Raw genomic sequence first — 24,067 nt, forward strand, 5'->3', positions numbered from 1 at the left:
AAATAAAAATAAAAAACAATTTACCCCACCCACCTACCCACGGGACAAATTCTCAAGCATTGACTGGTCCGCAGCTACAAAAAGGTTGGGGACCACTGATGACCATAGTAACTAATAGAAGACCATAGTAACTAATTAGATGACCATAGTAACTAAGTAAATTACCACAGTAACTGGTATATCAACCATAAGCGCAGATTCCAACCATTGAAATACTTTGTATAGTTTAAGACTTGCGGTCATTAGAAAACATCACTGCACATCATAACGGCAGCTACAATTTCTATCTTAAAGATCTAAAAAAAATATTTGGGAATGTCCGGCGGGCTAAATTGAAAAGCTAAATGGGCCGCATGTGGGCCTTACTTTGCCCAGGTCAGTGATAGACTGCAAAAATAAAGAATCGTTGTGGCTCCAAACTCGATTCCAGCATGGCTTGAGAAGGTGTACTTATTGCTGTTATTTTTCGCATTGCTTTTCTTGGTTTTTGCGGTTGTTAATGTATCGCCTGTGCATGTAGAATGTTTATTGGCAAGGGCCCCTACCAGACAATGGCGAAATGGGGAAAAAAGCCCGACCACCAAGGCTTTTTGAGCTCCGGTAGATGTATCAACCGCGACCTCCCCGTCAGGGGGAAACCTAACCTGTTACTGCCCCGGTCATCTGACCACAACCCGAGCAAGATCCTCATTACTCTGCCGTCTTCAACACATTCACCCATCCATTTTCTACCGCTTACTCCCTTCGGGTTCCGGGGGGCGCTGGAGCCTATCTCAGTCACAATCGGGCGGAAGGTGCTGTACACCATGGACAAGTCGCCACCTCATCACAGGGCTAACCCAGAATGACAGACAACATTCACACTCACATTCACAAACTAGGGACCATTTAGTGTTGCCAATCAACCTATCCCCAGGTACATGTCTTTGGCGGTGGGAGGAAGCCGGAATACCCGGAGGGAACCCACGCAGTCACGAGGAGAACATGCAAACTCCACACGGAAAGATCCTGAGCGCAGGATCGAACCCAGGACCTTTGTATTCTGAGGCAGACGCACTAACACCTCTTCCACCTTGCTGCCTGAACACATTCATATTTTCTTCAATTAACCCAGGTAATGCTAATCACTGATATAGTTATTCAGTTTTTTTTTGCACCCCACAAGGTGGTTACACTTATACATATAGGGGAGTTAAGTGGGTAGGATTTGGCTTCTAGTGGGATACTGGTAATTACTAGGATTTTTACACTGTGGAAGTCTAGTGCTTCCGGGTTCTCTGGACCAACCACCACGGACATGACAGCTGCATTCAGGGTTTTGAACAGTGTTTTATTTTTCAATAAAATGTCCTTTTTGTCCAGTTCATCCTGAACACACGAATGGTTTTCCTGTTGTGTTTAGTACACGTCTTTTGGATCCGTCCGTCAATTTCGCTCTCCCTCTCTCGACGTACTCTGCCATCCAGCAAATACGACCATCAACAACCCTCCTTCTCCTTCCCGACGGCTGCGTTTTAACAGAGCGACAGGCAGTCAGACAAACACTCCCAGCTGTGTCATCTATGCACCTGTCGCTAATCTCGAAGCCAGTCCTGGCACACCCCACTTTGCTGCAGGTCTGCAGGCCACGTCCCTCACATACACTGTGTGCTGAAATGTGCTAATATATGTGCTTCTTTTGCTGTAATAAAATGCAGCTGAATATACAAACCCCGTTTCCATATGAGTTGGGAAATGTTGTTTGATGTAAATATAAACAGAATACAATGATTTGGAAATCCTTTTCAACAATAATCGATTGAATGCACTACAAAGACAAGATATTTTATGTTCAAACTTATCAACTTAATTTTTTTTTTTTTTTGCTAATAATAATTAAATTTAAATTTCATGGCTGGAACATGTGCCAAAGTAGTTGGGAAAGGGCATGTTCACCACTCTGTTACATCACCTTTTCTTTTAGCAACACTCAATAAACGTTTGGGAACTGAATAGAATAGAATAGAATAGAATAGAAAGTACTTTATTGATCCCTGGGGGAAATTGAGCACCACAGTTCGCTCACAATAAACAATACTAATAATAAATATGACATATATTATATATATATATATATATATATATATATATATATATATATATAATATATAGTATATGAATAATATAAATATATTCTACATATATTCTACATTTGAGTGCAGTCAACAAGGATACAGTCTGATGGCTGTCAGTATGAAGGACCTCCTGTGTCGTTCGTTGTTACATTTTGGGAGTCTGAGCCTTCCACTGAACGTGCTCATTCTCTCCGCAAGGTCTAAATGTGGTGGGTGGGAGGTGTTGTCCATAATCGCTAGGAGTTTTGCCAGACCTCTCCACTCTGACACCACCGCCAGATAGTCCATCTCCACTCCCTCCACGTTACTGGCCTTCTCTACCAACTTGTCCAGTCTGTTTGCATCCCTCACTCTCAGCTCGCTGCCCCAGCAAGCCACGGCGTACAAGAAGGCGACTCGTAGAACATCTTCAACATCTTTGTACAGACATAGAAGGATCCTAGCCTCCTGAGGAAGTAGAGGCGGCTCTGTCCCTTCTTGTAGAGGGCCTCAGCGTGTTTTGACCCATTCAGCTTGTTGTCCATGTTTACACCGAGGTATTTATAATCCTCTACCATGTCCACATCCACCCCCCTGATGGAAACAGGGGTCGCTGAAGTACTCCTCCTCCTCCCCAGGTCCACAACCAGCTCCTTGGTCTTCGTCACATTGAGCTGGTGGTGGTTCTTTCCACACCATGTGACAAAGTCCTCCACCTGTGTCCTGTATTCCTCGTCATCACCCTCCTCAATACACCCCACTATCGCAGAGTCATCAGAAAACTTCTGGAGGTGGCAGGACTCTGACTGATTGTGGAAATCGGTGGTGTAAATGAGAGGACTGTACCCTGCGGGGCCTGGTGTTGCTGACCAGCCTGTCAGACACTCAGTCCTGCAGTCGAACGTACTGTGGTCTGCCAGTCAGGACAGAAGAAACTAATTGTTGAAGCTTTGAAAGTGGAATTATTTCTCATTCTTGTTTTATGTAGAGCTTCAGTCGTTCAACAGTCCGGGGTCTCTGCTGTCGTATTTTACGCTTCATAATGTGCCACACATTTTCAATGGGAGACAGGTCCGGACTGCAGGTGGGCCAGGAATGTACCCGCACTAATTTTTTACGAAGCCACGCTGTTGTAACACGTAGTGCATGTGGCTTGGCATTGTCTTGCTGAAATAAGCGGGGGTGTCCATGAAAAAGACGGTGCTTAGATGGCAGCATATGTTGCTCCAAAACCTATATGTTCCTTTCAGCATTAATGGCGCCTTCACAGATGTGTAAGTTACCCATGCCTTGAGCACTAATGCACCCCCATACCATCACAGATGCTGGCTTTTGAACTGTGCGTCGATAACAGTCTGGATCGTTCGCTTCCCTTTTGGTCCGGATGACACAATGTCGAATATTTCCAAAAACAATTTGAAATGTGGATTCGTCAGATCACAGAACACTTTTCCACTTTGCATCAGTCCATCTTAGATGATCTCGGCCCCAGAGAAGCCGGCAGCGTTTCTGGATCTTGTTGATAAATGGCTTTCGCTTTGCATAGTAAAACTTTAACTTGCACTCACAGATGTAGCGACGAACTATAGTGTCAGTGGTTTTCTGAAGTGTTCCTGAGCCCATGTGATGATATCCTTTAGAAATTGATGTTGGTTTTTGATACAGTGCCGTCTGAAGGATCAAAGGTCATGGTCATTGTATTCCATTTATATTTAAATCTAACACAATTTCCCAAATCATATAGAAACAGGGTTTGCAACTGCTACAACAAAAACAAAATGGATCGATGACACTCTCCAGAGGCCTGCTCCGTCCAAGTTGTGCAGGGGGTCCACAACACCGCTAGGACCTGTTTAGAGGTGGGTCATCTACCCTTTGTTTGTTGTTGCCAGTGACGAAAGGTCACTCCGACAGGGGGTCTTTTAGAGGAAACATTTCCCCTCTGTTTTGGCGAAATAAGAACGCTTTTAAAAGTGGCCTTTTATTCTGCCTCAAGGAGATAAACACAAAGAAAGCACGCTGTGTTTTTATCCGTGCACTCACACACAGATATCATTATTAATGATGGCGGGAGGTACCAGTCTGTGGGGAGAGCGATGGAGGAGGATGTGTGCGGGCTAAAGTACACAAGTTAAATTAAGTTTCACTTTCATTTTTACGTCACGCTAAAAGAGGGCTAACAAAGGAGGACAAAAGGCGATGAAGAAGATAACCATCTTTAGACAGACTGCTTCGACCTTGTTCGCTCTCTCTCCAGCGCTGGTATCTCTGTTGTTTGTACATACTCCTGTCTTGTAGAATAAATGGTCGAACGTCAGTTCTAGTCACCCCTCTTCATTTAAGACAACTGTCAGGTTCAAACACTGATGACATCTATCAAACAGACAAGAAGCAAGGAACCATGCTCATGAGGAGAACGCATGGCGCTGCACACTTAGTCACAGTCTCGCCCTACACCCTAAGGTACAAGTCCTGCGTCCCTCTTTTTATTCAGGAGTTCGCCAGAGTCAACATGACTGAGGCCGCATCTAAAAAGAATGGGTCACATACTTAATGCAAAGCAGGTCCAGTACACACATTAAGTGACGGAATGTGCTGGGGGCCTTGTGATTTTACCTTGTCTCTGCTTCGTTTGTGCGCTGTCGTCTTATCTGCGTTGAGGCCCATGAAGTCCTTGGCTGTTAGCGGGCTAAAACAGAGATGCTAAAACAGAGATGACATCTGCGGCTGAGGCCAGCCCTCAGAAAAGAAGTTTTGTCCTTGCACAGATAGGAAAAATATAGCTTGAGCACAATAGCTAATAACTATAGTAACGGACTTTAAGAATACTAAAGTTGTGTGATTATATACATACATGATTATTTTACCAACAACCTTAGTACAAATAGGCCTGGGAAGACTCTACCCTCCTAAAAGGGAGAATCCTAACTGTACTGTATCCAAGAGGGTGGGGGTTAGTTATAAATGACAGCCGTGTGCACAGGAGAAGAAGGCACAAGATACAATAGAATGGAGTGTGACTAATTCATAATATGTGTGGTGTGCGACTATGTGTGGAAATTAACTGAGGAGTGTTGAGCGAGGGGCGGAAGTCCAAGAGGGGCAAGGCTGGCTCGGAGGTCAGTGAGCAGGCGTGAGGTCAAGGGGCAGGACAGAGGCGTGTCCAGGCGGGACGTAGAGAACCAAGAGGCCACCAGGGAAGCAGAGGGAACACGGGGAAACGAGACACACCTCTCGAAACGCAGGAACGGAGGCATGCTGCTGGAAGGCGACCAGGAGGATGCGAGGGGGAGAAACACAAAGAGAGAAAGAGTGCATAGTGCTTGATATGTTCGGTTTACTTTCAAGACAGGTGGCTACGTTCTGGCACAGGATAGCACGTTGCGCTGACTTAAGAAGGGACGGAAGCTCATCAGCGGCAGGTGTGTAGATTGCTGATGGGCAATTGAATGTTGCCGCTCACTGCAGCCGTAGTGGCGCGCATCTAATTGACACAGCCAATTACATGAGTTTCCTTGTCAGATAAGGAAGATTAATTTCTCACCACCAGAACAAAAATGTGTGGCCTCAACATGTTCTACATTGTAATATGTTAGCATCTGAGGGAAAGTGAAGTGGAAACATTACATTTTTGACACTAGGTGAAGCCATCAGCAGCCAAGTTATCGTGACATTGCAATCGCACTCATAAACAATTACAGTATGATGAAGCCATGCATCGTAACTCCGTTTTACACCACACATACAGTAGAGGCCAAAAGTTTGGACACACCTTCTCCTCATTCAATGTGTTTTCTTTATTTTCAGGACTATTAACATCAGGGGTCTCAAACTCAATTTACCTGGAGGCCACTGGATGCAGAAACTGGGTGAGGCTGGGCCACAAGAGAAGATTTCTTAAAAAAATCCGACATGCACTTTTTAATGAATTCACCTTCTTTGAATGGCTTTCCCGTCCTAGCAAAATACTTGCCGACTCTCGCGATTTTTCCGGGAAACACCCGAATATCAGTGCAATCATTCTACCTGCCGTCTCGTCCACTTTTCCACCATACAAACAATGTACAGACCCAGTCACAAATTGTATGAGACTTCTGCAGACCCACGGAAGTGACTGCAAGACACACTTATTCAACAGCCATACAGGTCACACTGAAGGTGGCCGTATTAACAACTTTATCGGTGTTACAAATATGCGCCACACTGTGAACCCACACCAAACAAGATTGACAAACACATTTTGGGAGAACATCCAAAACACAACATAAACACAACAGAACAAATACCCAGATCAAATGCAGCCCTAACTCTTCCGGGCTACAACGGGGTGGGGTTGGGGGGGATGGGGGTGTATATTGTAGCCCGGAAGAGTTATGGCTGCATGGGATTCTGGGTATTTGTTCTGTTGTGTTTATGTTGTATTAGATGTGGATGTTCTCCCAAAATGTGTTTGTCATTCTTGTTTGGTATGGGTTCACAGTGTGGCACATATTTGTAACAGTGTTAAAGTTGTTTATACGGCCACCCTCAATGTGACCTGTGTGGCTGTTGATCAACTATGCCTTGCAGTCGCTAACTGCGTCCATCAATACTGACTACAACATATGGCTGGGCTGGCATGCTGTTTGAATTGGTTGAAGAGGACATTTAACACTAGAACTCCCAGGATTTTTTGCTCTACCTATAAAACCCAGAGGGCATCCGATTGGCTGAAAGGCCCCCTGTAAACCTTCATTTTGTTATGTAAACGGGGCAATCACTGGGCCACTTTACTCAAAACACCTTGACATAGAATGGGGGAGGGGGAGATAGGAGCTGCTAACTGACTGTCTATCTTTCACGAGTTTCCAAAGTTGTCAGCCTGGGCAGAACATACAAACCCTGTGTCCATATCAGTTGGGAATTTGTGTTAGATGTAAATATAAACGGAATACAATGATTTGCAAATCCTTTTCAACCCATATTCAATTGAATGCACTACAAAGACAACATATTTGATGTTCAAACTCATAAACCTTTTTTTTTTTGCAAATAATAATTAACTTTTATGGCTGCAACACGTGCCAAAGTAGTCAGGAAAGGGCATGTTCACCACTGTGTTACATCACCTTTTCTTTTAACAACCCTCAATAAACGTTTGGGAACTGAGGAAACTACTGTAATTGTTGAAGGTTTGAAAGTGGAATTCTTTCCCATTCTTGTTTTATGTAGAGCTTCAGCCATTCAACAGTCCGGGGTCTCCGCTGTTGTATTTTACGCTTCATAATGTGCCACACATTTTCGATGGGAGACAGGTCTGGACTGCAGGGGGTCCAGGTCAGTACCCGCACTCTTTTACTTCAAGCCACGCTGTTGTAACACGTGGCTTGGCATTGTCTTGCTGAAATAAGCAGGGGCGTCCATGATAACGTTGCTTGGATGACAACATATGTTGCTCCAAAACCTATATGGACCAGTCAGCATTAATGGTGCCTTCACATATGTGTAAGTTACCCATGCCAATGGCAGTAATGCACCCCCATACTATCACAGATGCTGGCTTTTGAACTTTGCGCCTATAACAATCCAGATGGTTATTTTCCTCTTTGTTCCGGAGGACACCACATCCACAGTTTCCAAATATAATTTGAAATGTGGACTCGTCAGACCACAGAACTTTTTCCCACTTTCCATTAGTCCATCTTAAATGAGTTCGGGCCCAGCGAAGCTGGCTGCGTTTCTGGGTGTTGTTGATAAATGGGCTTTGTTTTGCATAGTAGAGTTTTAACTTGCACTTACAGATGTAGCGACCAACTGTAGTTACTGACAGTGGTTTTATGAAGTGTTCCTGAGCCCATGTGGTGATATCCTTTAAACACTGATGTCGGTTTTTGATGCAGTACAGCCTGAGGGATCAAAGTTCTGTAATATCATCGCTTACGTGCAGTGATTTCTCTAGATTCTCTGAAACTTTTGAAGATTTTACGGACCGTAGATGGTAAAATCCCTAAATTCCCTGCAATAGCTCGTTGAGAAATGTTGTTCTAATACTGTTTGACAATTTGCTTACAAAGTGGTGACCCTCACCCCATTCTTGTTTGTGAATCACTTAGCATTTCATGGAAGCTGTTTATATACCCAATCATGGCACCCACCTGTTCCCAATAAGCCTGCACACCTGTGGGATGTTCCAAATAAGTGTTTGATGAGCATTCCTCAACTTTGTCGGTATTTATTGCCACCTTTTCCAACTTCTTTGTTAAAGTTAAAGTACCAATGATTGTCACACACATACTAGATGTGGCGAAATTATTCTCTGCATTTGACCCATCACCATTGATCGCCCCCCGGGGGGTGAGTAGAGCAGTGAGCAGCAGCGGTGCCGTCACGTGTTGCTGGCATCAAATTCTAGTTAATGATTATTTGCACACAAAAAAAATGTTAATCAGTTTGAACATCAAATATTTTCTCTTTGTAGCATATTCAACTGAATATGGGTTGAAAATGATTTGCAAATCATTGTATTCTGTTTATATTTACATCTAACACAATTTCCCAACTTATATGGAAACGGGGTTTGTATGAGCTGAATCAAAATGTAATATATGTAATATAAGTAGAAGGATGTATAAGTTATCAGGACCCTACAAGACTGGGCTTCCAACATCCCCACCAGGCACATAGGAAAAGTAAAAGAACGGAACCACATAAAAAAAACACTCAAAATCTGTGTCATTTACAGAATTGCTCATCATTGTTGATATCAGTACAAGATAATAATTTATTTTTTTCAAACTGAGATACATCAGAAACGTATTTGATTTGTTTTATTTTAGAATTTCTATATTGTTTTTGCCTGATTTGCTCTTAATAATTGAAAAACTGTTCAATAACAGATTAGAGAGTTTCATCAATTAAAATAGAATACTCCAAGAGAACCAATATGGATACAGAGCTAATGTTTCAACTTCAATGGCTTTAATTGAAATTACAGAAGAAATCATGGTGTTTATCGATCTAAGTAAAGAATTTGACAAAATTAATCACAATATTTTAATAGAAAAACTGGAACGATATGGCATCAGAGGGTTAGTCTTAAACTGGATAAGAAGTTATCTAACGAAAAGGAAACAATACGTGAAACTAGGCGAACACACTTCTACAATGCTAAATATATCCTGTGGTGTACCTCAGGGATCAATGCTAGGACCTAAACTATTCAATCTCTATGTAAATTACATTTGTAAAGTAACAAGAGATTTAAAGTTAGTATTATTTGCGGATGATACAACAGCGTTTTGTTCAGGAGAGAACACACAAGAAGATAAGACAAATAATAACAGAATAAATGAACAAATTTAAAAAATTGTTTGACAAAAAGAGACTATCATTGAATCTCAGTAAAACTAAAATAATGCTATTTGGTAACAGTAGAAGAGAAAGTCAAACACAAATACAAATAGACGGAATAGAAATTGAAATAGTAAATGAAACCAAATTTCTCGGTATAATTATTGATGATAAATTGAACTGGAAATCTCATGTAAAAAAATATACAACATAAAGTAGCAAGAAACACGTCAATAATAAATAAAGCCAAATATGGTCTACACCAAAAATCACTTCATATTCTCTACTGCTCACTAGTGTTACCATATCTGAGTTACTGTGTAGAAATATGGGGAAATAATTACAAAAGTACACTTCATTCACTAACAGTGTTACAAAAAAGATCAGTTAGAATAATACATAATGTTGGATATAGAGAACATACAAACCCTTTATTTATTCAATCAAAGATACTGAAATTCCACGACATAGTGGAATTGCAAACAGCTAAGATTATACACAAAGCAAACAATAACCTGCTTCCCAAGAATATACAACAATTCTTCTCAACAAAAGAGGAGAAATATAATCTTTGAGAAAAATTTAATTTAAAACGTTTGTACGCACGTACAACACTTAAGACCTTCAGTATATCAGTATGTGGAATTAAATGATGGAATGGATTAAGCAAAGCAATCAAACAATGTACTAATATGATCCACTTCAAGAAACTCTTCAAACTTCAAGTGTTTACAAAGTACAAAAAAGAACCAAGATAAACATTCTGAATGTATTCACTCATTCATTCTTTCATTCTCAAAATAAACTTACTTATCTCATCATATGGAATAAAACTTACTTCACCAATTATTTATTTATTTTTATTGTGATTACTTATGGAGTATATTGTGAATACATTGAGAACAGGAAGTGTACAAAAGTTTTAGCAACTGTTATGTAAAAGAAAAGGAGTAGGATTAAATAAGCTCTGCTTCTTCCTACTCCTTTTCGAACATGTTGAAAAGAGAAACTGGAAATTGTGATGTATCATGTTGTATGCTTGCATGTTCCAAATAAACTCAAACTCAACTCAACTCAACTCAACTCAAGGGGCACTGCCATGCTAATGACCAATGTGGCCATAATGGCTCATGTAACTACAATCGTTTACATAACAAAAGGAGGGCCTTCCAGCCGATCGGCTGACCTGTGGGTTTTATAGGTAGAAAAGCCAAATGGCTGCTCTCTGGGAGTTCTAGTGTTAAGGCAGTGCCTTCTTGGTCCTCTTTTACTATTGCTGTTAAGGTGAAATTCGAGAAAATTATTATCCCAGGAGGGGCACTGACATTGGGAGTCTCCCGGAAAAATTGAGGGTATAAAAGTATGACGCTGTAAAGCGCTATTCATGTAAGACTCGTGGCCCGCACCAACATTAACTTTTCACATCAAGGTGCGGGCCGCAAAATAACGTCTCGCGGGCCGCGTGTTTGAAAGCACTGATTTACATTGTAGATTGTCCCTGAAGACCTCAAAACTATGAATGAACACGTGGAGTTATGTACTTAAGGAAAAAAGGTGAAATAACTGAAAAATGTTTCATATTCTAGTTTCTTCAAAAGAGCCACCCTTTGCTGCTTTGCGCACTCTTGGCATTCTCTCGATGAGCTTCAAGCACACCTATGAAGTAAAAATAATTTCAGGTGACTACCTGAAATTTTTTTTGCGCTTTCACGGTGACTTTACTGACAGATATAAGAACTTTACATACTTTTATATTAGGAATGGCAACAGCGGAGGATGAATGTCACGTAACATTAAGATAGAGAAAACAAAGAAGCTTATCGACTACGGCGTCGGACTACGGCGTTGGACTACGGCGTCGGACTACAGCGCAAATGTACAGAACTTACCTAACTACAGATAAGCAGGTACCAGAAAGTTAAAAAAAGTTCATTTTGCATAATATTGACAAAAAAACGCCAGATAATATGTTGTGAACGACTCGTGCCGTCTTGCGGGTTCCATGGACCACCAAATAGAGGCATTGCTACGAGCAGGTTGGACTTTCTTTATTTTTCAATAAGACCTTGTCTGCAGTCGGGTCACTATTTCGCTGCTCCTCCCTCTGCTGCTCACTCCGCCGTCTGCTTTTCAGCAGCACGTTGTTTCAGTCTGCCTCTTGCTCTCCGTTTCCGTCGTTCTCGCTGTGTGGGTTGCTGTTGCTCTCGCTCCGCACTTGACTGCTGCTTCCCTTTTACCTCTTGCGAGGAGATTAGACGATCGTGTTGATGTGCGCTATCCACACACCTGATCTTGTTTATGGCGTCGATCCCGGCGCGCCCCGCCTCGCCGCTGGCCCGCCGGCCACGCATCCTCACCGAAATCTTGGAGCGGGCTCCAGTGTGCCCTGCCTCTCTGCCCTGCCTCTCCGCCTCTCCACATATATCTTACTTTATACACACACACCATAACAATACTCGTATGTTGAAGCACAGTACAATCCATCAAGCGGTGCGGCTTTATAGCTTACCAAAGTCGTAATAAAAAATGTTGATAGATTTTTAAGTGCCGTGTGTAATGTTCAATATTTTCAATGGAACATATAACATTTTTGTGCCATTTACTTAAGTCATATTGCAGTCTACACGTATCTCTTATGTATGACTGCCATCTACTGGTCACACTTACCATTTCACCATGTACCAAATAAGATAGCGTCGAGGTTGGTGAGCACAACCAAAATGATTCCGTACATGAGGTGCACCGGGGTATAAGGCGCACTGTCAAGTTTTGAGAAAATTAAAGGGTTTTAAATGCGCCCTGAAGTCCAAAAAATATGGTACTTTATAAGCACAGAAAAAAAGTGCTGGAGCAGTGTTTACACAAGATGTCCCCTTCACATGTCTGACTGGCCTCTCGTAGATGCCTGCCGAGAACCCACCCTGCAAAGAGTAAGACATTCGTGTTCTTGTCTTGCGTAGGGATTGTAGCTCCAAAAATGACAAATTCCGGCATGACCTATCATTGTTTTATTGGTTTCTTAAATACCGTTAAAACTACAAAACACAAGTTACTAAATTTTAGACACTTGATAAAAGTCAAGCCACTTTGGAGATCCTTGACAAACAATTGTTTTACTTGTGTTTTTTAAGCAAACGTTCTAATTACAACATTTAACAACAAAAATGCATCTAGTGTTACACCTGCAGCGTGGGTACGGCGACATTGCTTTGCATGTGTATCCAATACAAGTATCGCAGCCACTCACAAACCTCAACAAACCTTCACAAAATCACACAAATATTGTCATTAATCTGTGACCAAATTGCACATAATATACATAGGACTGAATATGTATAAAAAATAACCATGCTAATTTTCTCACACAAAAATATACATGCAAATGCATATTTTAATTATTTGAAGATGTTTACACTTTTTGTTTGGGCTTTCGGGATTGTGAATGAAAGGCAACATTCCAAAAAGAGTGCAGTTCCTCTTTAAAACAACGAGTGAAACAAGACAGTAAATGAAACAATTTGTCGCGTCGCGTGTTCAAGCTCGCATGTCATCTACGGCAGACTCTACCGGCACCTCCTCTGGCAGCACGCCAGGACACGCCCCTGCTCGCTCTGGCCGCCTCACGGCCGCGTGACAACTACACTACATGCAATCGGCAATCGGCGTACCTGGGACTAATGAAGGCAAGCAGTATAAAGACCAGCGGACCCGAGGATCCTATGCCGGAACGTAGTTCACTCTTTGTTTTAAAAATCCCGGCTCTGGCTTCCTTCCCGCGTACTATTGCTCTCCTTGTTGCTTACCAGTTTCCCATGTCTTATGCCCTTTTTGTTTTCCGCAGCGCCCTTCCTGTTTCCCGTGATCGAGCTGTGTGCCTCGATTCCCCTCTGGATACTGGACTGCCTCCCTCAATCCTCGACCATGTTTGGACACGGACCTTGTTGCTTCACGATAAACCTATTGAACTGATTCCTGCTGTGGTGTCGTCACTTTCCCCCGCCATACATAATATATCCAAATTGTCTACAATAAGTTGGCTGTGACACCTGGTTTGTAATTTTGGTTGTTATTTTTAGTTCCTACCATGTCTCTTTTTTGTTATATTTACCGTTTATTCAGCATATACTTGGCAAAGAAGTTTTAGTTTACATCTTCGGGACGAATAAGCTGCTGGCAACATAAAAAGTACCCCGCTGGAGCTCATTGTTCTCTCACAACATTTGCACAGCCGCATGAAGGAGTCCTCCTTCAAAAGAGAGCAAAGCTTATTCCTACTCATCAGTTACACACAGTTTCCTTCTTTCTGTCGGGTAATCATCACAAGGTCAAAGATTTATTTTGTAAGGTCTTCTCATTCAGCGGGCGATAATTCTCAGGCTTTTACGGCTTCGACATACAAAACCCAATACCAGTGAAATTGGCACGTTGTGGAATTAGTGAATAAAAACAGAATACAATGATTTGCAAATCCTTTTCAACTTATAATCAATTAAATACACTGCAAAGACAAGATATTTAATGTTCAAACTGAGAATTTATTTTTATCTTTTTGCAAATAATCATACCTTAGAACTTAAGTTACACTCAGTAAACGTTTAGCAACTGAGGAGACCAATTTTTGAAGCTGTCTTTCCTATTCTTGCTTGATGTACAGCTTAAGTTGTTCAACAGTCCGGGGTCGCCTTTGTCATATTTTAGTCTTCATAATGCACCACAAATTTTCAATGGGAGACACGTCTGGACTACAGGCAGGCTAGTCTAGTACCCACAGTCTTTTACTATGAAGCCACGATGTTGCAACACGTGGTCTGGCATATTCTTGTTGAAATAGGCAGGGGCGCATACTTGCCAACCCTCCCGGATTTTCCGGGAGACTCCCAAAATTCAGCGCCTCTTCCGAAAACCTCCCGGAAGACATTTTCTCCCGAAAATCTCCCGAATTTCAGCCGGAGCTGGAGGCCACGCCCCCTCCAGCTCCATGCGGACATGAGTGGGGATAGCCTGTTTTCACATTAGCTCTCCTGTTATATAAACAGCTTGTCTGCCCAATCACGTTACAACATCTAGGGATTTCAATAAACAACTGCACACACAAGGAGACAAAGCAGAGGAACGAGAAAGTTACAGCCATGGCAACGCCGTTTGTAATAGAGTGATTCTATGATGTATGTTGCCTGGTGAATGTTGGCTATAGCGTTATGGGGTTGCTTTTTGAATAGCCAACGATTTACGTGGTGTTGTGTTCTCGCCAGTACGCAAATGGCACAACAAAGGTTACTCAAATAGTGAAAGGTAAGTGTTGTTGTTGTTTTTTTTAGTAACCAGCAAGCACAGTACAGTTAGTAGAACAACCATGTTTTTATTACTGTGTATTTGATAGGTGCCGTCTGAAATTCAAGTATTTATTGTATTTATATATATATATAATAAAATACATATTTATAGCTAGAATTCACTGAAAGTCAAATATTTCATACATATATATATATATATATATATATATATATATATATATATGAAATACTCGAGTCGGTAAATTATACTCCTCCCCTCTTAACTACGCCCCCGCCCAAACCACGCCCCCAACTACACTTTTTTTGCAACATCAAGGTATATATTGACGCTTGCATAGGTTTGGTGATAATGTTCCCCTTTAAGCATAACTTCACCATTTTTCAGACTGCACATCTTTCAACTGTCATAACTAGACACACTGTGATTTCATCATGGGCAAGGCTAAGGTCACAGCATTGAAACCCATAACTATACTAAGACTTGAACTAACTGCTGCAGTGGCCTAATGGTTAGAGTGTCCACCCTGAGATCGGTAGGTTGAGAGTTCAAACCCCGGCCGAGTAATACCAAAGTCTATTAAAAAAAATGGGACCCAATGCCACCCTGCTTGGCATTCAGCATCAAGGGAAGGAATATGGGGTTAAATCACCATAAAAATGATTCCCGGGCGCGGCACCGCTGATGCCCACTGCTCCCTTCACTTCCCAGGGGGTGATCAAGGGGATGGGTCGGATGCAGAGGACAAATTTCACCACACCTAAGTGTGTGTGTGACAATCATTGGCACTTTAACTTAACTTGTGTCAGCTAAGATGGACAGAATAATGAAAGTGAAATGGATCTGAACCAGATGGATTCTATTTTTGGACGGAAAGTACATCAGTCCTTAAGTATCTCAAAAACAAAACTTGGATATAACGCACGTTTGTTGTCAACCGGATTGCTGCAGTTCCAGACATGTCAAGCGTGTCTCAGTGGAAGTATGTTTGTCACAGCGCTTGCGCAATCCCTCATGCCTTCTGCTGCAAGCTAGGCTGACACCGCCGCTGGAAGCACGCCAGGGCATGCCCCTGATCTTGCCACATCGTGGCCACGTGCCGGCAAAACTGCAGGCAGTCAGCAATCAGCGCACCTGGTATATAATGAGGTCAGGCAGCATATAGTAAATGGTAAATGTGTTATACTTGTATAGCGCTTTTCTACCTTCAAGGTACTCAAAGCGCTTTGACACTATTTCCACATTCACATTCACAGACTGATGGCGGGAGCTGCCATGCAAGGCACTAACCACGACACATCAGGAGCAAAGGTGAAGTTTCTTGCTCATGGACACAACGGACGTGACTAGGTAGAAGCTGGGGATCAAATCAGGAACCCTCAGATTGCTGGCACGGCCACTCTGCCAATGGCGCCATGCCGTCCCGCATAAAGACCAGCGGACCCGAAGAACCAGTGCTGGAACGTAGTTCCCTCCCGTAGTACGCATTCCAATCTCTGGCTTCCGCATCCGTGATCTCTCATACTTGATCTTTTTTTCTTTCCTTTTTCCCGTGTCTTATGTCCTTTGTGTCTCCCGCAGAACCTCCCGTTTCTTCCGTGATCGAACTGTGTAGATTCCTAATGTAGCCTTAGCTTGATGCTCCTCTACTTTCTCCTGCTACGCTTTCTGCGGCAACAACAACAAAAAAACAGACGTTCCTCTTCGTTTCTATGGTTTACTTGTGAACTTAATAATTCAAAAACGTAAAACAATAACGATGTGGGAACAAATGAATGACAAAATAAGGAGAGTTTGTTACAGTAAGAGTTAGAAAAAGTAAGAGTTCAAAAAACTGTGTGGCTCGATTCCACTGCACCTGACTTCCATTACCCATAACACATTGTGTCCAAAAAACATCTTACCATATATATGCAATTAAAACAATTACGTCATCAAATTATTTAGACACATGTAATAATTACAAATAAAGTGAGCTTCATAATTACTCTAAGCATTCAATATATACATTGTCGCACTATGCAAATAAAGTAAATAGTCCCCTTTTGACTGAGTAAACATGAAGCACCTTCCATAAAATGTAAATTAACTTAAACAGCATTTAGGGTCCTACATTACCGGCCCCTAATTGTCATCAAAGTCCTTGAAACAATTACTTAAACGTGATAACACAAATTGAAGGTGCCTAAATAGCCTCAATACTTCTCAAAGAAGCTTGCAGTCTTTTCCCCATTCCACTCGGGATCTTTGCTTCGTCGCCATACTTTATTCATCTTCTGCTTTCTGAAGAAGACAGCTTTGTAATTGGGGGATGAAGTTTGTTAGTCTTAGTTTTCACTTGAACTTGACGAAGCAGTTCGTCTCCACCAGGAAAAGTTTCTAGAATTCTTCCAAGTGGCCAGGAATTTCTGGGTGAGGTATCGATCACAATCAGCACCACGTCTCCAAAAGGAAAGTTTCTTCTAGGTGAAGACCATCGATGTCGTTCTTGAAGCTGCGCTAGGCATTCCTTATACCAGCGTTTCCAGAATATATCCGCAAGGTATTGTACTTGTTTCCATCTGCGACTGGCGTATTGGTCACACGGATGAAACAGGTAGCTCAGGTTTGACCTTCAACAATAACAGATGGTTGGGTGTGAGAGCCTCCAAACCGTTGAGGTCTGAAGATGGAGATGTGCCTCGACTTCCCTCTGGATTCCAGACTGCCTACCCTGATCCTCGAACCCTGCTTGGACACGGAACTCATTGCTTCTCTCCAGCCCCCGACCGCGGACTGCCGTCTCGCCTTGCCCCTTTGGTCTGACAAAGGGTTCATCCAACACGCATATACAACAAACTCTGGTAACATTCATATGGTTAATTCTACACATCGTTTTCCACATCCCACCTACTCATCAAGTTCAGGAAACCTATTGAACTGAATCCTGCCGTGGTGTCATCTCCTTCCCCCGCCGTACATAACAATATGAGTACATCTGCCAACCCTTGCAGACTGTGCTTCAAGAGGACTCAGGGTGGAGGTCTTTATCAAGACAAAGATCTGGACCATGGGCCCTGACGTCATAACACCTGAGTCTGAGTGGCCATCATTACATGACAGCATGGATCATTCTCTCATCAATGAACCAGAAGTTAAAGAAGCCGCGGTATATGCTATTATGTCTGAAAAGAAGATTGACGCTTAAAGCGTGCTGTTGTGTGGATTCTCAGATTAAAGTACATACTGAAGCTCCTCGCTCAAAAGGGGAAGGAATGGATAGCACCAGTTGTAGATGGAAAGTTGGAAGGAGGTCAAAGGCTAAAGATTGAAAAACCGATGAGAGATTTCACAGCCAACCCATTCTCCTTACGTGATTTGGAGGAAGCAGAAATGTCGATTGGATTGTACGTTTCAGTCAAAAAAACGGATTCTCCAGGGAAATTGCCATGCTTCAGGAAAGAAAACTGGTGTGAAGAAATAGCCCGCTCTATCGGCTCTCACCTTAAGAGTCGGCGGCAGGTTGAACAGGTGCAAGAAGAATCAAAACAAAGTACGCAGTCCTTCTTCATCAACTGTTTGATGTGTTTAAACGTATGTCAATTTGACAAAAGACGTCTGGAGGTGTCCTATCGCCTCAATGAAGTGATTGTGCTAATGTCATCTGGGTTATTTTGTAAACATTTTTGCTCGTGTTCGTCAGGAAGAAAAGTGAAAGTAAACCCTGTCATTGTTTTTAATTTATAGTCAGCCTGTTGTTATTGTGGTACGCAGGAGCAGCTGATTTAACAAAACCATGCGTCAGAAAAAACTTTATGCCCTGCTGAGAAAACGACAAAGTCATAGTCATATACATTATGTATTATTTATTATTACTATAACAATCTAAAGGTTAATAGAGCTGGCTTCTCTTTTTCCCCTCCATTTTTCTGTTTTCTTTTGTATCTCTAGTTATCATTACATATATGTATTGTTGCATTTGAACAACTGTATTGTTGATAATAGAGGTTAATTATGGGTATTTTTCATTATCAATAGTGCTATTTTTATTGGTATTTGTATTGCTCCATTTGTAGTATAATAATGCTCATTGTCATTTCTGTATTGTTATTTATTTTACTAACTTCTTTTTTGTTATCACTTTTACCATCATATTTGTACATGTCATATTTGATATTTGTTGCTGTTGCTCTATTGTTGTTGTTGTTATTGTTGTTTCTGCCATTGTTGATTTTGTCTCTCTGTCTTATCCCCTCTAGTCCCCAGAATTTCCCCCTCTGTCTTCCTTTTTTACTCTTTCTATCCCCTCCTGCTCCAGCCCGGCTGCACCAAAAGATAATATAAATACATTTATATGGAGGGTGGGGGGGGGGGGTGTGCGATCAGCACTGCTTGCTGGAGGAAAAGTCACCGCCGATGTCCATGGCACTGAGGGCAAACACCATCGGGCAGGGGCGGGGCAGGGGCAGCACATTTGTTGACGGCGAGACACAGCTGGCAGGTGATTAGATTTCACAGGTGGTACGTGTTAATCTAATCATCTGTTGTCTTTAACAGTAAGCGGCCAGGAGCAGAGAAGGGAGGAGGATACGGACACGACTGAAAAGTCATGTTGTGGGAGAGAAACCGATTATTGAAAAAACAGTATAAAAACCTTGTTAATCCTTCACGCTGGACTCGTGTGCCGTGTCTTCAGTGGAACTGCTAGGAAGCGACTTCCACAATTTAATAAAGTCAAATACAAATAAGGCAACAAGAGAAGTATCCCACTCTTCTTTTTTGTAAAGTAAATTTATACAGCCGATATGGGCATCGACATCTACTATATGATTTGCCTGAGAAGCTGGACAGGACAAAAAAAAACACATTGTCATATACTTATCCATCCATCCTTTTTCTACCGCTTGTCCCTGATACCTGTTCTAAAGGAAAAAGACGGATGGATAAAGGCTGATTGAATTGTTTAAAAAAAGTGCATTTTGTAAAGCACCTTTTAGGTCGGCCAGGGTTTTTTGTTTGTTTTCAAATATATATGCAAAGCTGAAGTAAAAAGCCTAATTAAAATCAAATTATATTCATTGTTTTCAGGGATTCAATTTTTTGGGTTGGAAAATTAAGTGAAGCTTTTTTTTTTCGAAAGGGACAGCGAATACGGTAGTAGAAGTCGCTATCTTGCGGTTCCACAATTACACGTCAAGACCAAGCGTGTCGAGTTTACAACAGGGTTTGTTTTAATGATCACCACAATACAGTTTTTTTTGTTTGGACTTTTCAGTCTCTCTCTCGGCTTCCTCCTTCCCCAGCACCCGGCCGCTCACTGTTAAAGACAGCAGATGATTAGTCCAACACGTACCACCTGTGCAATATAATTATCTGTCAGCTGTGTCTCGCAGTCAGTACATGCCCGCCCCTGTCTGATGGCGCTCTGTCTCAGCACCCTGGACAGCGGTGTTGCCTTTCACTCCTGGAGTGCGCTAATCACAATCCCCTCCCACAACGGTATTTTGGTGTACCCAAAAAATGTGCAACCACATTCGTCACTTCCTGTCAATGAGAAAGGACGCAAAGAAAAGGGCTCCGCTTCTGCTACCGGATTTTTTGTTAAGTCTGAAGATTTTGACCACTGATTTGCAATCTCAGTCACCTAGCATCTTCAACCTGATTTTGGTCAGTTGAGAGGCACGGATACGCTGAAATAAGGCAAGTTGGAAGAGCCGTTAGCCTCAGGCCAATGGTGACTTACCGCGATTCAAAGCGGTTGCCTAGCAACCAAAAGCTACGGCGAGTTTTGATTAAGCAAAGCAATCAAACAATGTACTAATATGATCCACTTCAAGAAACTCTTCAAACTCTTCAAACTTAAAGTGTTTACAAAGTACAAAAAAGAAGGACCATGATCAACATTCTGAATTTATTTCATCCATTCATTCATTAATTTTCAAAATAATCTTACTCATCGCACTATATGAAATGTAACTTACTTCACCGAGTATTATTTATTCATGTATTTATTTTTATTGTGATTACTTGTGGAGTATATTGTGAATAAATTGAAAACAGGAAATGAACAAAAGTTTTAGCAACTGTTACGTAAAAGAAAAGGGGAAGGATTTAATAAACTGCTTCCTCCTACTCCTTTTCCAACATGTCGAAAAGAGAAACTGGAAATTGTGATGTATCATGTTGTATGCTTGCATGTTCCAAATAAACTCAAACTCAAAACATTTGTGTGTATTCATAATTTAACTCGTGAAGAGTGAACTTTATGTATTTTTAATGTTCAGTGTTGACAAGACAGATTTTGCAAGAGACTGTAAAATTCAGCAAGACTTCATGCAGAGAGAACTTTTACTCACTTGTGCAAAAGTGGACAGCAAGTTCACATTTCAATGTCCTTTCATAAGCACACAAGTATCTTAGTCAAGTCATTTAAAAAAAAGGTAAACATGGTTGGTCGGGTGTTCAGCAACCCACAGCTTTTTAGTGTTGCCCTAGTGGCTCCCTAGTGCATTTTTTAAAAATGGATAGAAAATGAAAACATTTGGGGGAAATATACAAAGAAACCGCAACACTCTGTTTACATGTAAAATCTTCCACTCCTTCTTTGTCTCATTTTGTCCACCAAATGTTTTGTGCTGTGCGTGAATGCACAAATGTGCGCCTTGTTGATGTTATTGACTTGTTGGAGTGCTAATCAGGCACATTTGGTCTGAGAATGACTGCAAGCTAATCAATGCTAACATGCTATTTAGGCTAGCTGTGTGTACATATGGCATCATTATGCCTCATTTGTAGGTATATTTTACTTTACTTTTAGCCTCTTTGTATGTAAATGAGTAGCTATGTCCGATAATGGCTTTTTTGCCGGTATTCAGATATTGTCCAACTTTTAATTACGAATTCCGATATCAACCGATACCAATATATACAGTCGGGGAATTAACGCATTAGTATGCCTAATTTTGTTGTGACGCCGCGCATTAAACAATGTTGAAAAATGTTCCTAGATAAATCAACTCTAGTTATGGAAAAAAATGCCAACCTGGCACTGCCATATTTATTTATGAAGTCACGAAGTGCATGATTTTTGCAAAACATGCCTCAAAACAGCAGCTTGGAATTTGGGGCATGCTCTCCCTGAGAGAGCATTAGGAGGTTGAGGTGGGTGGGGTTGGGGGAGGTTGAAGTGGGGGGGTAGGGGTAGCGGGGGGTGCATATTGTAACCGTTCGGAAGAGTTAGTGCTGCAAGGGATTCTGGGTATTTGTTCTATTGTGTTTATGTTGTGCTACGGTGCGGATGTTCTCCCGAAATGTGTTTTGTCATTCTTGTTTGGTGTGGGTTCACAGTGTGGCGCATATTTGTTACAATGTTAAAGTTGTTTATACGGCCACCCTCAGTGTGACCTGTATGGCTGTTGACCAAGAATGCATTGCATTCGGTTGTGTGTGTGAAAAGCCGTAGATATTATGTGATTAAGTCCGCCATCAAAGACAGTGCCTTTAAGGCACGCCCCCAATAGTGTCGTCTGGGTGGGAATTCGAGAGAACCGTTCCCCCTCGGAGATTTTCAGGAAGAGCACTGAAATTAGGGAGTCTCCAGGGAAAATCGGAAGGGTTGGCAAGTATGTAGTCATTTTGTCATTCATGGTTGACTGTTATTCTGATTCTTTTTCTGTCGTTTCGATTGACAATGTTTGCCGTAAATCCGTATGAAAGTTTCAAAATATGTACCATATGCATCAACGTCATCCTGACCGTACACATTGTACCAAACTCAAGCTCTCAGATCATCATTAAAGACAGTCAAAGTAGTTAAAGTCTCTGAAATGTCTTTTTGTTGTCCATTTTTGTCTTCTTGTAGTTTTCATCATGGATTGTGAAAAACTGGCAGATGACCGCTAATATCATATATCAGCAGACCATTTGCAGTATTATTTTCAAAGTCAGTAAAGATGTTATCAAATAGAAATGTACGGTAATGGATATTTTGTCAATATCTGATATTCCAATACTGTCCAACTCTTAATTACCGATTCCGATATCAACCAATACCGATATATGAGGTTGTGGAATTAACACATTATTATGCCTAATTTGTTTGTGATTCACTACTGGATGCATTAAACAATGTAACAAGGTTTTCCAAAATAAGAGAAGAACTTCAACTCAAATTATGGAAAAAAATGCCAACATGGCACTGCCATATTTATTATTGAAGTCACAAAGTGCATTATTTTTTTTAACATGCCTCAAAACAGCAGCTTGGAATTTGGGACATGCTCTCCCTGAGATAATTCTGATACCCACTACAACTATGGGAAGTACTATACTCTGACTTTCACAAAATCTATGTCTAAGTTAGTGAAGTGAAGTGAAATATATTTATATAGCGCTTTTCTCTAGTGACTCAAAGCGCTTTACATAGTGAAACCCAATATCTAAGTTACATTTAAACCAGTGTGGGTGGCACTGGGAGCAGGTGGGTAAAGTGTCTTGCCAAAGGACACAACGGCAGTGACTAGGATGGCGGAAGCGGGAATCGAACCTGCAACCCTCAAGTTGCTGGCACGGCCACTCTACTAACCGAGCTATGCCGCATCATTCTTTTTTTTTTTTAACATACCTCAAAACAACAGCTACAAAAACAATGAAGGCACACAGCTTCAGTCCAGAGTATACTAGAGTAATAAAGTAAAAAAAAACATAGTCCTCTTGTAGTGCAAGACTGCCTGGTATACAGTGTAACAGGGAATTATAAACTGGGCTCAAACTGCCCTTCTCTACCATATTTGTATGACTAACACAAATGTGCTGCAAGCTAGTGGTGAGTGCTTGAAGTGGCCTAGCAGTCTGTCAGAGCTTCTGAAATGCTGCATTGAGGCAGGGCATCTCCGTTCACTGCAATCTGCAAAGTGTGCGCCATGTAGGCCAGACTAGCCAGACCAAACTCCATTGTAGCTTTTGCCATACTGCGTGCGTTGTCCTTTACCACAGCGTGGGCTTTCACCCCAGGGTGGTTTTTGTTGTATTTTTGTTTTTACTCGGCAGAGTCTGTAAGCGACAACTGTGTGGTACTACCTTTTGCTTTTCGTCCATCTTCCGCTTGTATTCATCGTGTATCTCCTTATTATTCTTGAAGAGATGGGAGATCAAATTGCTCGCATTAAAGGAAGACGTCTTGGTTCCTCCTCGCATAACCAACTTTTTGCAGTCAATCCCGAGCTCGCTGGCTTGTTAGCCAGGTTACAGCACCGGCAACAACACACTCTTGTTGCTGTTATGCTCCACTCGCGGCGGTTTGATGAGGCCAGTAAACCTCTCATGCTGCCGTCGTGCTGCAACTCTTGTGGGAGTGGAAAGAGGGGAGGAGCTGC

This window comes from Nerophis ophidion, linkage group LG01, assembly GCF_033978795.1.
Source record: "Nerophis ophidion isolate RoL-2023_Sa linkage group LG01, RoL_Noph_v1.0, whole genome shotgun sequence".
In the NCBI taxonomy this organism is placed as follows: domain Eukaryota; kingdom Metazoa; phylum Chordata; class Actinopteri; order Syngnathiformes; family Syngnathidae; genus Nerophis; species Nerophis ophidion.